The sequence below is a fragment of the Molossus molossus genome, unplaced genomic scaffold (genome assembly GCF_014108415.1).
Source record: "Molossus molossus isolate mMolMol1 unplaced genomic scaffold, mMolMol1.p scaffold_m16_p_6, whole genome shotgun sequence".
Taxonomy (NCBI): domain Eukaryota; kingdom Metazoa; phylum Chordata; class Mammalia; order Chiroptera; family Molossidae; genus Molossus; species Molossus molossus.
The window spans coordinates 22,816,673-22,833,945 of record NW_023425399.1 but is presented as its reverse complement, the minus strand read 5'-3'; the positions used below and the strand labels follow the sequence as shown (position 1 = coordinate 22,833,945).

The following is a 17,273-nucleotide window of genomic DNA, read 5'->3' as shown; positions in this document are numbered from 1 at the left end:
GATTTAAAGCAACAAGCACGCCCTGGCCGGTTTGGCTCAGCGGTAAGAGTGTCAGCCTGCGGTCCGGAGAGACCCAGGTTCAGTTCCCGCTAAGGGCACGTATCTCGGTTGCAGTTTGTCCCCAGCCCTGGTTGGGTCGTGTGGGTGGCAACCACTCGACGTGTCCCTTTCACATCGATGTTTCTTTCTCTCTCTCTCTCCCCCTCCCACTCTATCCGAACAAAATATCGAAAAGTGTCCTCGGGTGAGGATAAAAAAAATAATAAAAAATAAAGCACATAGTATGTGGACTAGAGCAGGCATTTAAAAATGTGCTTATTGCCCAGCTGGTGTGGCCTAAGTGATTGAGCGTCGTCCCATGCACTAAGACGTTGCCAGTTCAATTCCTGGTCAGGGCACATGCCTAGGTTGTGGGCCAAATCCCCAATGGGGGACATGCAGGAGGCAGCCAGTTGATGTTCTCTCTCATCAATGTTTCTCTCTCTCTCTCCCTCTCCCTTCCTTTCTCTCTACAATCAATAAAGAAAAACTTTTTTTAAAATTTATTTTTTAAAAATGTGCTTATTGCTGTGACAGGGCCCTGTGTTCAGAAGATACCATGAACAATTTTTTTTTCTAAATCCTCATCCGAGGATACCTTTTTCCATTTTTATCTTCAGGTAGAGTAGGGGGAGAGAGGGGCGGGGGAGAGAGAGAGAGAGAAACATTGATCTGAGAGAGACACGTTGATTGGCTGCCCCCTGCACAACCCCGACCAGGGCCGGGGACCAAACTGCAATCGAGGTACATGCCCTTGACCGGAATTGAACCTGTGACTCTGGTCCGCGGGCTGATGCTCTACTGCTGAGCCAAATTGGCCAGGGCACCATGAACAATATGTATCCCAAGACACTAGAAGCTAGTACTGGGCAAATCATGTTTAGAAAATCCTAGGCCTCTATAGAAAAGCTTCTAATTATTATTATTATTTATTTTTTTTACAGAGAGAGAAACATCAATCTGTTGTTCCACTTATTTATGCATTCACTGGTTGTTTGTATGTGCCCTGACCAGGGATTGAATCCATAACACTGGGTTATCGGGATGATGCTTTAACCAGCTGAGCTAACCATCCAGGGCAAGCTGCTAAGTATTTAACAAATATATATTTAATACCTACTACGAACCATTCTGTCTGGGCACTGGATTTATAGATGTGAGCAACACTGACATGGTTACTGACTGCACAGAGCTTATACTTTAATGGGGAAGTAGGCTGGGTGTTAACCAAACACAAACCAATATATAATTACCAATTATGACAAATGCCATGAAGTGATATTATAGGATTTAATAGGAGCCTAATTTGGATTGGGTGGGTAAATAAGGGAAGGGCTTTCTGGAGAAATGGCATTTACAGTGGGGCCTAAAGAACAAGGAGTCAGCTGGACAAGAGAGCAGGGAAAGGAAGTAGAATTTCATAAGAAGGTATCTGCAGTCCTTTTTTGCCCTCACTAGAGGGAAGCATGGAGGACTATTGTAGCAAAGATTACAGTATAGGACTTTAAAAATACCAACGTATGTAAAGAGCACAGAGAAGACAGTGGCCTGTGTGATTCAGGCAAATGATTCTTAATTGTGTTTCTTCATAAGATATTCTCAAACTATGTGTAATGTCCCAATACCCCCTTTTCTAAAAAGAGTTAAAAACCATAGCTTGGCCTGGCTGGTGTGGCTCAGTGGTTGAGCACTGACCTATGCACCAAGAGGTCACTGGTTCGATTCCCAGTCAGGGCACATGCCCAGGCTGTGGGCCAGATTTCCAGTGGGGATCATACAGGAAGCTACCAACTGATGTTCTCTCTCATCTATGTTTCTTTCTTTCTTTTTTTTTATCCTCATTGGGTGAGGACATTTTTGCATTTATCTTCAGATAGAGTGGGAGGGAGAGGGAGGAAGAGAGAGAGAAACATCGACGTGAGAGAGAGATTGAGTGGATGCCACCCACAGAACCCCATCCGGGGCCGGGGACAAACTGCAACCAAGGTACATGCCCTTAGCGGGAACCGAACCTGGGACTCTGATCTGCAGGCCGATGCTCTAACTGCTGAGCCAAACCGGCCAGGGCTCTCATCTATGTTTCTATCTCTCTCTCCCTCTCCCTTCCTCTCTCTCTAAAGTCAATAAAGAAAAATCCAAGAAACAAAAATACCATAGCTTGGCTTAGCCTAAATAATTATTAGTTTAGAAGTGTTCAAGATCCATTAACCAGAAAGCAAGAGTTCTAAGTGTGATTTGAAGAATTATGAGTGTGTTCTTGAAAGTGACAGAATTCTGGGTTGGGCAAGGGAAGCTAAGCAACTTGGAAATTCCTGCCTCTCACCAAGTTGTCTTCTCATCTTCTAGATTGTTTAAAAAAAAAAAAAAATCAAGAAACTATTCAAACCTTGTATGATTCTTTAAGAAATATATTTGGTCTTTGCCCCTGAAGAGCTTCTACAACCCTTGAAATTTCCTGAGTGATAGGAGTATCTTCTGGTATTCCTGACAAGCTTCTTTGAACCATATCTGAATTTATGCTAATAAAGTGACTCTAGGTGGGCCCTTAGATAGCTTCAGGATGGGGGCTGGTTGCCAGAGGAACTGATCATGTGATTAGAGGTTTGGAGGGGTCAACCCCACCCCCTGACCTCCAGGGAGGGGAAAGGAACTGGAGATTGAGTCAATCACCAATAGCCAATGACTTAAACATGACTATGCAATGGAACCTTCATAAAAGCCCCAAACAATGGGGGTTTGGAGAACTCCCGGGTTAGTTAATACCTTGAGGTACTGGGAGGATGGTACACCCAAAGAGGGTGTGGAGGCTTTCTGCTTTTCCCTTCCCTGTCCCCCCAACCCCACCTTCTACTATGCATTTCTTCCATTTGGCTGTTCCTGGGAGTTGCATCCTTAATAATAAATCAGTAATAGTAACTAAAGCCCTTTCTTGAGTTCTGTGAACCATTCAAACAATTATCTAACCAGAGGAGAGGTTTGATATTAACTTATCAAACCAATTTATAGTTGATCAGAAGTAAAAGTGGCAATCTGGGACTTTCGACTGGCATCTGAAGTGGGGGCAGTCTTGTGAGACAGCCTTTAACCTGGGGGTCTGTTCTAACTCCGGACAATGTCAGAATTGTGAGATGTGCAGTTGGTGTCTGGAGAATCAGAGAATTGGTTGTTGAATGGAGAGGAAAACCCATACATTTGGTTGTCAGAAATGTTGTGAATAAAAACAGTTGACCTTAGGGACTATTTTGAACTCCACATTGATGGTTTAGTTTTGGGGCATGTGATTTTGGAAGGCCCTCTTATAATAGAGTTGCTATCTGGTTGAAGTTTACCCCCAGAATGGTCTCCAAGGACCATGCTGTGGTCACATCTGCTAGTGACATTTGTCAAGGATGTAACTGTAGCTCTCACAGCTGCTCCTGTTTCATCCTCTGTTTCTATCACCAGTCTTGTGGTTAACCATCCCTGGGTGCTTCAGTTAGGCGAGCCAACTGGGGACTTGCTTTTGGGGTGGGAGAAATGGGCAGATCGAGAGATCACCTGCAGCTCTGGGGACAGTGTAGCCCACAGGAACTTGTTGAATGCCTGTTGTGCACCAGGTGTCTTGCTTTGCACTGGGGATGGAGAGGAGTTAAATATACTCCAGCCTTTCTGAGGACAGAGGCGATGTAAACACCCAGTGATGGTAATTCAGAGTGATTAGGTCCTGCCAAAAGGCCTGCCTCCTCTCCTCACACCCCTCCCTCAGCCCTCCGAGGCTGGAGCCACACAGGCCTCCTTTGAGTTATGCCAACATCTTCCATGCCTTGCAAATTCATGTGTGTTATGTCCTCTTTTTGGAGGCTTCTTCCCACTCTTTTCTTGGCTAACTTCTACTCATCCATTGGGTACCAGTTAAAGTCATCTCTTCCAAAAAGCCTTCCCCAACTATCCATTCTGGTCCGTGTCCCCCCCCCCCCCCCCCCCCCCGGCCCTGTCTTCACCTGGATGTATGAAGTCTACCTTACCTGGTTTCCTTCTTATCCCTTTACCCAGCTTGCAATTTTGTATTTCTTTGCTTTGGTCTCCCCCAGCAGACTGTAAGTTCCCTGAGGGCCTGTCCTATTGTCCTCTCCAAGTATGACACAATAATTGGATGGTTGGCTAGGTGCTGACACCTACAGCTCAGCACAGAGCATTTTCTGACAGAGGAAGGAATGATGGGGAAGAAGAGGCGGAGAAAGGTTTGTAAAGCATTTGAGTTGTGCTCTGTAAGAATGGGTAGGGATTCACCAACCTGGGAAGGAGGGAAGAGTGTGCCAGACAAAGGGAACAACATGAATGAGCACATGGGGATTTGCTGATAATGGGAATGGAGAAAGGAGAACAGGGCTGGGAAGGGTCTTGACTCCATGGCACATCCTGCAGATAGGAGAGCCCTTGAAACCATTTTTTTTTCTTTGTGGGAGTGAAGCACACCTCTATTTATCATTTTCTCCTTAAGCCAGCCTCACATGCTATTATTTCTCTTTGAGATAGCAGAAAGCAATTTCACTAAGTGCAGCTTTAAGTTTGCCTGCTATTCACACAGGTTTTTCTGGGCTCAGTTGGCAAATTCTATTCTGCAAGGAGCTTTCCCTGGCACAACTCACTACCCAAGGAATTCCAAAGAACACTTGAACTTGACTTCAAGATCCTAGTTCCCTAACAGTGGGGCTGAGGGATTTTTCAGGGTAGTGGTCTGGAAGGTTGTCCCTTTGGTGTGTTTGGGAATAGAGAAATTAAACTTCTGCCATTGGTTTTGAAATTTATCTTCCTTTTCCAGTCAACAAAAGACTTACATATGTTGTTCAAGACTCTGCTAGGTGTCAAGGGCTACAGCTCAGAACCTTGCCCTTCCAGAGCTCCCAGTCTGGTAGGGAATTACCTTCATTCACAAATAAGTACAAATCCAGGTGATCAGCATAGATATGGCACTGACTGGGTGCAGAGAGGGTTGCAGATTTCAGTAAGGAGCATGTTAAATGCAGTGATCAGTCTCTTTGCTAGATTACCCCAGGAGCAGCAAGAGGAGCCACAGCTTGGCATCAGATTCATTTATTCATTTTTTTTGAGTATCTACAATGTTCTGGCCATTGTTCTAGTCCCAGAGAGCCAGATTAAGCCTCTGTCCCCAGGGATGTCACACTCTAGTGGTAGAGATAGATGGTTAACAAAGAAGGATGTGCTGTATCTGAAGGGCAACAAGGTAGGTCAGGGGTTAGAGCAGTGGTTCTCAACCTTCCCGATGCTGCGACCCTTTAATACGGTTCCTCATGTTGTATGTGGGCGTATCTGTATGTGGGCAGACCCGCCTGGGGAAGCAGTGTCTCGGTTCCTAAGACTATCGGAAATAGGTGTTTCCGATGGTCTTAGGCAACCCCTGTGAAAGGGTTGTTTGAGCCCGAAAGGGGTCGCAACCCACGGGTTGAGAACTGCTGGGTTAGAGTGACGAGCTGGGGGAAGTGATGGTTAGGGTTGGATTGTTGCTTCTCTGCAACAGTGACGTTACCTTTGAGCAGATCCCTGAGTGATATTAGGGAGCAAGCATGTAGGTATCTGGGAGTTGGAGGAAGAGTATTCCAGGAGAAAGGAACCATAGTGCAGTCGTGTGGAGGTGGGAGAAGTGTGTTGAGGGTAGCAAAGAGGCAAGTGTGGCCAGTGGGCAGTGAGGTTGGGAGGGGGCCAACTCTGAATTGTAAGTGAGTTTTACTTTTAGATTGTTGGAGGATTTTAAGCAAAAGGGAAATCTGACAGGAATGTTTTAAAAGGATCCCGCTAGCTGCTTTATGGAGAATAGTACATATGGAGAAGGCACGGAGACCGCTTAGAAGGAGTGTGGCAGTTTGGGCCCGAAGTGGTGGCTTGGACCAAGCAGTAGGAGTGGAGAGAAGTGGTAACATGCCTTAGGATATGTTTATTGCTGAGTGTGAGTTAGAGAAAAAGAAGAGACAACAATGACCCCAAGGTTTTTGATCTGAGGCTTATAGAAATTTCACCTCTGCCACTTCCTTCTATGTATCCGCCCCTCCTTTTTTGTTGGTGTTTCATGATCTGGTTTCTTTTATCTATTATTATTATTTAAAAATATGTTTTATTGACTTTTTAGAGAGAGGAATGGAAAGGGAAAGAGAGAAACATTGATTGGCATGCCGCCTGCATGCCACCCATTGAGGATCAAGCCATAACCCGCATGACTGGGAATAGAACCAGCAACCTCTTGGCCCATGGGACAGTGCTCAACCAGTTGAGCCATACCAGCCAGGGCTACCCTCCCCTTTTAAAATAAAAGTCTTGCCCTGGCCAGTTTGGTTCAGAGGTTGGAGCGTTGGCCTGCGGTCCAGAGAGACCCGGGTTCGGTTCCTGCTAAGGGCACGAGCCTGGGTTGCAGTTTGTCCCCAGCCTTGGTTGGGTTGTGTGGGTGGCAACCACTCGATGTGTCCCTTTCACGTCGATGTTTCTCTCTCTCTCTCTTCCTCTCACTCTATCTGAACAAAAAATGGAAAAATGTCCTCAGATGAGGAAAAAATAAAATAAATAAAATAAAAGTCTTTATTAAGACATAATTCACCTACCATGCAATTCACCCACCATGTAGTTCACCCATTTAAAGTATAATACTTCGAGAGAAGGTCGGTTTGGCTCAGCGGTTAAAGCGTCAGCTTGTGGACCAGAGAGTCCCGGGTTCAGTTCCTGCTAGGGGCACGTACCAAAAAAATAAAAATAAAATAAAATAACTTAAAGTATAATACTTCGCCCTGGCCGGTTTGGCTCAGCGGTTGGAGCGTTGGACTGCGGACCAGAGAGTCCCGGGTTCGGTCCCCGCTAGGGGCACGTGCAAAAACAAAAAACAACAACAACAAAATAAAGTATAATACTTCATTGGTTTTTAGTATGGCCATCACCACCATCGATTTTATTTTTTATTTTATTTATTTTTAATCCTCACCCGAGGATATGTTTTCACTGATTTTAGAGAGAGTGGAAGGGAGAGAGAGGGACGGAGGAAGAGGAAGAAATGATGTGAGAGAGAAACATTGACTGGTTGCCTCCCATATGCACCCTGACTGGAAACCCACAATCTTTTGGTGTACAAGATGATGCTCCAACCAACTGAGCCACCCAGCTGGGCCACCACCATCAATTGTATAACATTATATCACCCCCAAAATGCTCATTAGCAGCCACTCCCAAGTTCCTCCCAACTGCACAGCCCTAGGCAACCACTCATCTACTTTGTTTCTTCTGTCTACAGCTGGCTCTTTTAGAGCCTTGGAATCCCAGTTTCTTCATCTGTAACTTCACAGGGTGATTGTGAGATTTAAAAAGAGAACATGAAAACATGAGAATGTGCCTAGTGGGACAAGCAGACTGGCCTTGGCCTTAGTAAGTGCTCTGGGAATGTCAGCCCTTTCCCATTGCTCTGACTCAGTTTGCCATCTTGCTGAGGCAGTGTGAGTTGTGGTGAAGAGCATGGGCGCTGGACCTAAACTGCTGGGGTGTGAATTCTGAAATCATTTACTAGTTTTGTGATGATGACAAGTTCCTTAACCACTCTGGGGCCTCAGAATCCTCAATGGTAAAAAAGTAACTGTAGGAAATACTTCCTCAGATGCTGCGAGTCCAGAGGTGTGGAGCAGTGCCTGGTATGTGGCAAGTGCTCCATGAATGGTCATTGTTGCAGTGCTGTTACCATTATTAGTCAATTAAGGAATCCTACAGGCAGGTAGTGACTCCCAACTTCAAGGCCAGGAATGGACATTTTCTAAAAATATTTATTTATTTATTTATTTTTTATAAATTTTTTATTTATTTTTTTTACATTTTTGAATCCAGGTGGTTGCAGGGGTAATGGAAAGGGAGGGACCATAGATCTTTTTTTTAATGTTGTCCTCTTGTTGGATCTGTATCTTTGCAAAAATCACTTGTTCCCACTAAGCCTCAAGTTGCTTATCTGTAAAGTGGGGGTTAAGGCCCTTACTTCATGGGGCTCTGGAAGATTCAGTGACCTACTGAGCACCTATTTGCCAGGCACTATTTTGAACATAATGGGAGAGAAAAGACTTGCTCTCCTAGAACTTGTGTGGAGCTGGTGTTGAGAGACAAAGTAAATAGTAATCATAAAGATCATAAATAAAAAAATACAGAAAGAAAAAATATATAAAGCATCTGGTGCCTGTCATGCAGTGAGCATGCCATAATTGGTAACAGTTATGATTATTATGTGAAAGCACTTTGTAAAGCTGGACAGCACAGCATAGAGGTACGTCTCTAGGTGACTGACTGAGAGCATATTGCCTTCATTTAAGCCTTACTTTATTTCTGCTCAATTAAATTTCACTCAGCCTCCAAAGCCCCTTTACATTGCCTGGTTCAAGTCTGTGTGTCTTAAGGTGTAGAGCTTTCTTCTTTCCTCCCTTCAGCTTGTATTTATTGAAGGCCACTTTGGGCCAGACATAGTGCTGGATGCTGGGATTACTAAACTGAAAAACCCAGGAGGGGCGTGGTCAGGAGCATGAATGGAGGGAGCCAGGGACACTCTGGGAACCTCCTGGCCAGGCAGATGAGAACCAGACTGAAGAAGCCTGTGTGCCTTGGTTTTATTCTGCCAGGGGGGACCCTGAAGGATTCAGCTGGGTGATAAAGTTAGCAGAAAAACTAATACTTCACAACATTCTTGTTTAAAACTACATGGTAAAAGTAAACATTTTCATTATGGTCAAATGCACAATCTATATTTAAGCACTACAGTCAAACCCAGAGAGCTACAAGATGGAGATGTGAAGACATGTAGATGAGCAAAGACCTCAGGGCAAATAATGTCTCAAGGTTAAGACTGTATGCCACTAGATTAGCAGGAAATACGGCAAAATGGAGGAATGAGTTTTGGAGCTAAGCAGACCTAGGTTAGCAGTTATGACCTGCAGCAGCTATTACACCTTGGTGAGAGGGCTATTATTGACCCTGCCGCTTTTAGAGTGGCTGAAAGCATTAAAGGAAACATCTATCAAGTGTCTGGCACTTAATAGGGACTCAATAAAAGGCATATGTTAAATATTAATAGCAATATTAGTTATTAGTAACTGTGCAGCATTATGGAAAGTGCTCTTTGTGTCAGCCATACCTGTGTTCAAATTCTTTTTTTTTTTTTTGGTATGTGCCCCTAGTGGGAACCGAACCTGGGACTCTTTGGTCCACAGGCTGATGCTCCAACCGCTGAGCCAAATCGGCCAGGGCCTGTGTTCAAATTCTGATACATCCAGTGCAAGTTGCTTAACCTTTCTGAGCCTTGGATTGTCTTTTTTCCTGTAAAATGAATAAAATCTTCCAGGTAGGGTTGAGGAAGGGAATAAATGTGATAATGAAGTTTCTAGACTGTATAATAGGTGTTCAGTTAAGGGCTATGTTTAAATCAGAAGACAGTGAATACATTTTCTAATTATAAAAATGATATTCTGATGGTAGAACATTGAAACAATACAGAAACATTTAAAGAATTATTAAAGGGTTTTGCTATTATACTTTTGTTATATATTACTAAACTGCCTCTTGATATGACTATGAATTTGCACTCCCACCAACAGCGTGTAAGTTGTGCCTGTCTCCTTACATCTTTGTTAACACTGGGTTCTGCTAGTTTTGTTTTTTTGTTTGTTTGTTTTTTTAAATCCTCACCCGAGGACATTTTTTTTTTTTTTTTTTTTTTATCCTCACCCGAGGACATTTTTCCATTTTTTGTACAGATAGAGTGGGAGGGAGAGAGAGGAAGAGAGAGAGAGGGAAACATCGATGTGAAAGGGACACATCGAGTGGCTGCCACCCGCACGACCAACCAGGGCCGGGGACAAACTGCAACCGAGGTACGTGCCCTTAGCGGGAACCAAACCCGGGTCTCTCCGGACCGCAGGCGGACGCTCTAACCGCTGAGTCAAACCGGCCAGGGCCCGAGGACATTTTTGCATTTATCCTCAGATAGAGCGGGAGGGAGAGAGAGAGAAAGAGAATCATTGATATGAGAGAGACACGACTGGTTGCCACCTGTATAACCCCAACTGGGGCTAGGGACAAACCACAACCGAGGTACTTGTCCTTAGTGGGAACCGAACCTGGGTCTCTCTGGTTTGTGGGCCGATGCTCTAACTGCTGAGACAAACCGGCCAGGGTTTTTAAAAAATTTTTAATCCTCACCCAAGGAAATACTTTTATTGATTTTGACAGAGAGAGAGAGATAGAGAGAGAGGCAGAGAGAGAGAATATCATTGATGTGAGATGAAACATCCATCAGTTGCTTCCCCAATTGCCCAACCAGGGATTGAACCCAAAACTTAGATATGTGCCTTGACAGGGTTCCTGCAACCTTTTGATGTATGGGCCCACACTCTCTGCCAGTCTTTTTAACTTTTGTCAGCCTGATGTATTGAAAGATAACATCTTGCCCGGCTGGTGTGGCTCAGGGTTGAGCATTGTCCTATGCACCAGGAGGTCACTGGTTTGATTCCCAGTCAGGGCACCTGCCTGGGTTTCAGGCTCAAACCCCAGAAGTGGGCATTGATGCTTCTCTATCATCAATGTTTCTCTCTCTCTCCCTCTTCCTTTCTCTGAAATCAATAAAAACATACTTATAAAGAAAAAAAAAAATCTCTATTTTGTTTTCATCTGTAGTTCCAAGATTACTCATGAAGTTTAAAATCTTTTCAAGTATTTCCATTTGTGTTTCTTCTTTTGTTAATTGCCTGTTTACGCCATTGTTATTTGGCCATTTTTCTATTGAGGTGTTTCCTATTGATATTTAAGAACTCTTTATTAGGAATCTCTGTGTCAACTTCTTGGATTTTTAAATACTGTTATAACATGCTTAGAAAGACTTCCAATTCCAAGATTATAAAAATATTCACTTATTTTATTCTTCCAATACTTTGTTTCTATTATCACACAAAAACCTTTGATCTAGGTGGAATTTAGATTTAAGGAGGGAGGTGGAGTGTCAACTTAATTTTTCTCCAAATGGGTACCCAGTGGTCCTGTTCTATTTATTCACTTCCATCTTTTCTCCACCAGTTTGACATGTTAACTTTATCATGTACTATAGTTCCTATATTCTTGGCCCTATTTCTGTACTCCATTAGGTTTAATGTGTCTGTCTGTTCCTTTGTCAAAATTGCACTGTTTCAGTTGGTGTAGCTACCTAATGTATTTTAATATCTAGAACAAGTCCAAACTCATTACTCTTCTTCAAAGTTTTCTCGGCAATAGGGGTGGAATGATTAAATTCACTGCCCTGTGGAACTCTCCATAGGACTTCTTGAATGTCCTCATGACATGGTGGCTGGCTTCCCCCAGATCATGTGACCCACAGAACAAGGCAGAAGCTGCAATGTCTTTTATGACTTAGCCCCAGAAGCCACACATAGTCATTTCCACAATATCTACCAGTTCCATAATTCAGCCCTATTTAAAGTGGGAGGGCCTGTTTTGGAGGCTGGCCCCCACAGCAACTTAGAAAGAATTTGGAAGGAGTTTTGGGTTTGAATCTTGACTCCAGCAGCAGTGTGATCTTGGGCTGTTCCTTTGCTTTACTGGCCCTGCCAGTTTGGTTGCGATAGTCAAGATTTAGGGCCTGCAAAATCCCTTAACTTCACATTCAGACGTTAGCAATCAAAGAGGAGGGAGAAAAGCCATTTGGGGCAGGGAGTAAGTTAATATTTTAATAACAAAACATTGAAAATGAAGAAATAATCCATCTAACAATCTCATTACATTAGTATCATCATTTTTAGAATTTTGGTGTTAAAATACACTTTAAAGTTTCTTTTCCTTCTTCACAGAGAAAGAACAGAGAAAATGGTCTAAGTTGAGGCCAGAACGATTTGTGGTTGATATGAGTACATCTATTTCTGGCATTAAGAGAGATTAAAAATTGGGATAAACTCCTTAGTAAAGTCCTGAAATCTCCACCTGAAAACCTTAAAGAACCATGTAGAGGCTGTAATTTTTTAAAATTTATTTTTTTATCCTCACTCGAGGACATTTTTTGATATTTTGTTCAGATAGAGTGGGAGGGAGAGAGAAACATTGATGTGAAAGGGACACATCAAGTGGTTGCCACCTCCACGACCCAACCAGGGCCAGGGACAAACTGCAACCGAGGTACGTGCCCTTAGCGGGAACCGAACCCAGGTCTCTCTGGACCGCAGGCCGACGGTAGAGGCTGTAATTTTCCCGAATTTTGGCCAAAAGTAGCTCAGGTCATCCTTTGAGGCCACTCTGAGGGAATGGTCTCACACATTTTTAAAACTTAAATGAATTTATTATTAAAAATGTTCTCCCATTGTTGAACATTCAAATTTTTATTTTTTTCATCATATGAGTAGCTCATTCTAGACTATTTGGAAAATAAAGACAAATGTAAAGAAGCAAAGAACAGCCCTGGCCAGTTTGGCTCAGCAGTTAAAGTGTCCGCCCGCACACCAGAGAGTCCTGGTTTGGTTCCCGCTAAGGGCATGTACCTCGGTTGCGGTTCGTCCCTGGCCCCTTTTGGGGTTGTGTGGGTGGCAACCATTTGATGTGTCTCTCTCACATCGATGTTTCTCTCTCTCTTCCTCCCTCTCTCCCTCCTGCTCTATCTGAAGATAAATGCAAAATGTACTCGGGCCCTGGCCGGTTTGGCTCAGTGATTAGAGCGTCGGCATGTGGTCTGAACAAAATAGAAAAAGAGTGTCCTTGGGTGAGGCTGAAAAAAAAAAAGCAAAAAACATTACATCTACCACCTTAATCTAAATGCTGTTTTGTGGGTCAACGGAAAAAAAAAACTTTTTAAAATTAAAAATATAATACTTTGTAGAAAAAAATAACACCAAAAATCAACTATGGTCTTATAGCCCAGAAATAACCAGTATTAACATTTTGGAGGAATAAAATGGAATTTAAACACCTTTTTCAGCCTCATGGGAGAAGGAAAAACAGGTGTGGATTTAAATGATGAATGGGCCCTGGCCGGTTTGGCTCAGCGGTTAGAGCGTTGGCCTGTGGTCTGGAGAGTCCCGGGTTTGGTTCCTGCTAAGGGCATGTACCTCCGTAGCAGTTTGTCCCCAGCCCTGGTTGGGTCATATGGGTGGCAACCACTCGATGTGTCCCTTTCATGTCGATGTTTCTCTCTCTCTCTCTCTCTCTCCCTCACATTCTATCTGAACAAAATATTGAAAAATGTCCTCGGGTGAGGATAAAAAAAAAAAGATGAATGGCAGGCAAGCTGAGTTAGTGCCGTCTATCACATGAGCAGACACAGTGCCCAAAGACAACAGTGAGGCCATGGAGGCTCTATTCCTGAGCATCTTTACAACTTGTATAGATATGTTGGGGTGAAATCCTACCTCAGTCTTTCCCTGATCTGGGCAGATTCCAAATACTGTTTAGAGCTCATTCAATGGGAAATTAGTCCTCAGGGATTTTGTCCAATGAAGTAATTATTCAGTAAGGCCATTCATTCAACAACCAAGTACCTACCTACCTTGCGCCAAGACTGTGCCAGATGTTGGAGTTGTGATAATGAATGCAAGCAAGAAGATGCTAGCAAGAGCACAGACAGTAAACCAAAGATAATACAAAGAAATTAAATGAGGGAGGGACCAGAAGAGTATACATTTGTTGATCATTTGCTATGCTGGAAGATTAGTAAATGTGATCTCATTTAATCATCTTGGACCTAGGGTAGATAAGTTGATCTCACTGTACCTCAACTTCATTTGAAGATGGAGTTTTTGAGAGAGAACATTTGTTAGGGTGGCAAACTGTTCCAAGGCTTGATTCACTGGAGCATTTATTGAGTCTACTGTGTGCAAAATGCTTTACAAAGATCCCATTTAATCCCAGTTCCATCCTTTGAGTTTGTTATGTACCCTGTTGTCCAAATGATGGCACTGAGTCAATGAGAGGTTTCAGAACTTGACCAAGGCCACACAGCTGGAGAATAACTGCAAGATTCAAACCCAGTCCTGCTGAAGTTCAAAGCCAGTGGCAGCGCCCTGGCCGGTTTGGCTCAGTGGTAGAGTGTCAGCCTGCGGTCCAGAGAGACCCGGGTTCAGTTCCTGCTAAAGGCATGTACCTTGGTTGCAGTTTGTCCCCAGCCCTGGTTGGGTCGTGAGGGTGGCAACCACTCGATGTGTCCCTTTCACGTCGATATTTCTCTCTCTCTCTCTCCCACTCTATCTGAACAAAAAATGGAAAAATGTCCTCGGGTGAGGATAAAAAAAAAAAAAAGCCAGTGGCAATACATGATTTCATAGTGGGGTTCAGTGTGTGTGTGTGTGTGTGTCCTTTTGGGCATTCTTGGGTGTCTTCTGGTTGTGTGTTAAGATTTCTGAATATGGGCTGTGCTCATAACTGTGCAGTTTGAAAACAGTGACTCATCCCCAAACAGGACAGGGTTGATTATCAGTCCTATTTATCTTACACTGCCCTGTGACACCTGTGTCAACTTCAAAGATACTTTGTAATAAAGGCACTGTGATAAAAACAGAAAAACAGACACCAAAAATGTGTAGGCTTGTTTTTTGGTGCTTCTGACAAGAGACTCATGAGTCTCATTAGCTTAATAAAAAACACCAACCAAAAAAACACAGGCCCTGGCCAGTTTGGCTCAGCGGTTAGAGCGTCGGCCTGCGGTCCGGAGAGACCCAGGTTCGGTTCCCGTTAAGGGCACATACTTCGGTTGCAGTCTGTCCCCAGCCCTGGTTGGTCGTGCGGGTGGCAGCCACTCGATGTGTCCCTTCACGTCGATGTTTCTCTCTCTCTCTCTTCCTCCCACTCTATCTGTACAAAAAATGGAAAAATATCCTCGGGTGAGGATAAAAAAAAACAACAAAAAAAACCCAAAAACACAGCTACTTAAGGTTTAAGGATTAAAGCCAATTTTCCAACACATATTCTCTTTTTTAACTATGATGTTGTCATTACTTTCTGTTTGATTCTGCAAGGGCAGAGACTTTGAAATAGTAACATCTGGATTCTCCCATGGCTTGACCCAACTGTGAGAACTAGGCAGTACTGGGTGGAGTGATTAAATAAAGACATTTTTCACAGTGCCTGTATTAGCTTTCTTTTGCTATTTTAAGTTACCACAGATATAGTGGTTTAAAACAATATCCATTTATTTTTTTAATATTTAGGGAGAGGGAGAGACAGAAACATCAATTTGTTATTCCACTTATGCATTCATTGGTTGCTTCTTTTTTAAAAATATATTAAAAAAATTTCTTTTGAGAGAAAGGGAGAGAGAGAAACATGGATGTGAGAGAGAAACATCTATGGGCTGCCTCCTGCATGCTCCCTACTGGGGATCGAGACCACAACCCTGGACATGTGCCCTACTAGGAACTGAACCGAGACCTTTCAGGCCATGGGATGACGCTCAATCCACTGAGCCACACCAGCTGGGCCATTGGTTGCTTCTTGTTTGTGCCCTGACTGTGATGCAACCTTGGCATATGGCGTGACACTTTAACCCACTGAGCTACCTGGCCAAGGCAAAACAACACCCATTTACATTTCACACTTTCAGCGGACCAGAAGTTGATAACAGTGTAGCTCAGTTGGTTCTCTGCTTTGAACCTGAAAAGGGTAAAATCAAGGCGTTGGGAGGATTGTGTTCCTTTCTGCAGACCTTAGAGTGGGGGAGAATCTGCTTCCTGCCCCTTACAAGTTGTCAAAATCCAGTTCTAAGAGGTTGTAGGACTGAGGTCCTATTGTTGGCAGAGCTTGTCAGCTTCTGAGGCTGCCTCCATTCCAGAATGTGGTTCTGCTCTGCCATTCTCTTCACTTTTAAGGATCCATATGGTTACAAAGGGCTCACCCAGAAAATCCAGGATCTTACCCTATTTTAAGGTCCTATTTCCATCTGCATAGTCCCTTTTGCCACGGAATGTTACATATTCACAGATCCCCGGGACTAGGGCATAGTTTTGAGTGGGGCAGGACATTATTCTATCACCGTGCCTATACTAAACATGTACATTTTAATTTTCTTATCCTTACTGGAGGATATTTTTGCATTTATTTTCAGATAGAGCGGGAGGGAGGAAAAGAGAAAAACATTAATGTGAGAGAGACACATTGACTGGTTGCCAACCACGCGCGGGGGTCGGGGACGAACTGCAACCAAGGTACGTGCCCTTAGTGGGAACCGAACCTGGGACGCTCTAACCACTGAGCAAAACCGACCAGGGCTAAACATGTACATTTTGGAGTGAATCTTCTTGTTACTTCTTGGAAGTGGGGGTGGGAGGGGAAGCTACTCAAGAAGGCTATGTTTTAAACAAAACAACTTGTCAAATTGGGTTACTGTGTCAGCTGTAAATTAAAAACAAAGACAAAACAAAAAAATCCTTTGTAAAAAACCAGGCCATCAATTTTTTTGGTAGTGGGGAGGGGGGTTGTTCTTCTCCCCATCTTGGGTAAAGTTAGATGAGGAGAAAAGACTTAAAAATAATGCCTTATTTCACCTCCTACAGTCTATTCACTTTGCAGGACTTTGTTGGACGTGGAAGCCAGTGTGACAAGCATTAGAAGCAGTAGCACTGAACTCTGTGGTGGGGCAGCAGTTATCAGTCTTCTTTCAGCACTGGCTCTCCCTTGTGTTAACACCAGGAAATGGAGGGTATGTTTCCTCACCCAGGGAAACCTTTAAAATGTGGCTATTGACCCTGCCTCCCTATTACTTAAGAGTTAGCCATTAATCCAGTTTAGGAGAGATTCTAGGCATGTTTCTGGACATTGATTCAACAAATAGGAACAGAAGACCTATGTGTTGGCTACCTCATTTCATTTCATGCTCTGCAACCAAGGCTCAGAGGTGAAGTACCAGTACCGATTGTATCTCAGGTGGTTACAATTATTAAACACTTGCTCTATGCCAGGAGTCAAATTATGTGGACCTAATATCAAGGGCCCCCTTCACACCCCCTTCCAATCTGCCAGTTGTTTTATGTCAATTTTAATTCCAGTAATGCTGGGAGATACTAGACTAATGTAAATTAGAAAATTGAGGCTTGCCCGGCTGGTGTGGCTCAGTGGTTGAGCACGACCTATGCATCAAGAGGCCACCAGTTTGATTCCAGGTCAGGACACATGCCCAGGTTGTGGGCCGGATCCCCACTGGGGGGCATGGAGGAGGCTGCCAATGGATGTTCTCTCTCATTGATGTTTCCCTCTCTCCCTCTCCCTCT

General features: G+C 43.7%; 2 protein-coding genes across 2 annotated transcripts in view; both read left to right on the top strand.

The window, feature by feature from the left end:
* KIF3B (kinesin family member 3B) overlaps nt 1–4,179 on the top strand; it is a 30,305-nt gene extending 26,126 nt beyond the window's left edge. The window contains exon 10 of the mRNA XM_036245129.1: nt 4,110–4,179. The gene's annotated coding sequence lies outside the window, so the exon portion shown is untranslated. The remainder of the gene's footprint in view (nt 1–4,109) is intronic.
* Nucleotides 4,180–7,309: 3,130 nt separating this feature from the next.
* ASXL1 (ASXL transcriptional regulator 1) overlaps nt 7,310–17,273 on the top strand; it is an 86,755-nt gene continuing 76,791 nt past the window's right edge. The window contains exon 1 of the mRNA XM_036245125.1: nt 7,310–7,440. The gene's annotated coding sequence lies outside the window, so the exon portion shown is untranslated. The remainder of the gene's footprint in view (nt 7,441–17,273) is intronic.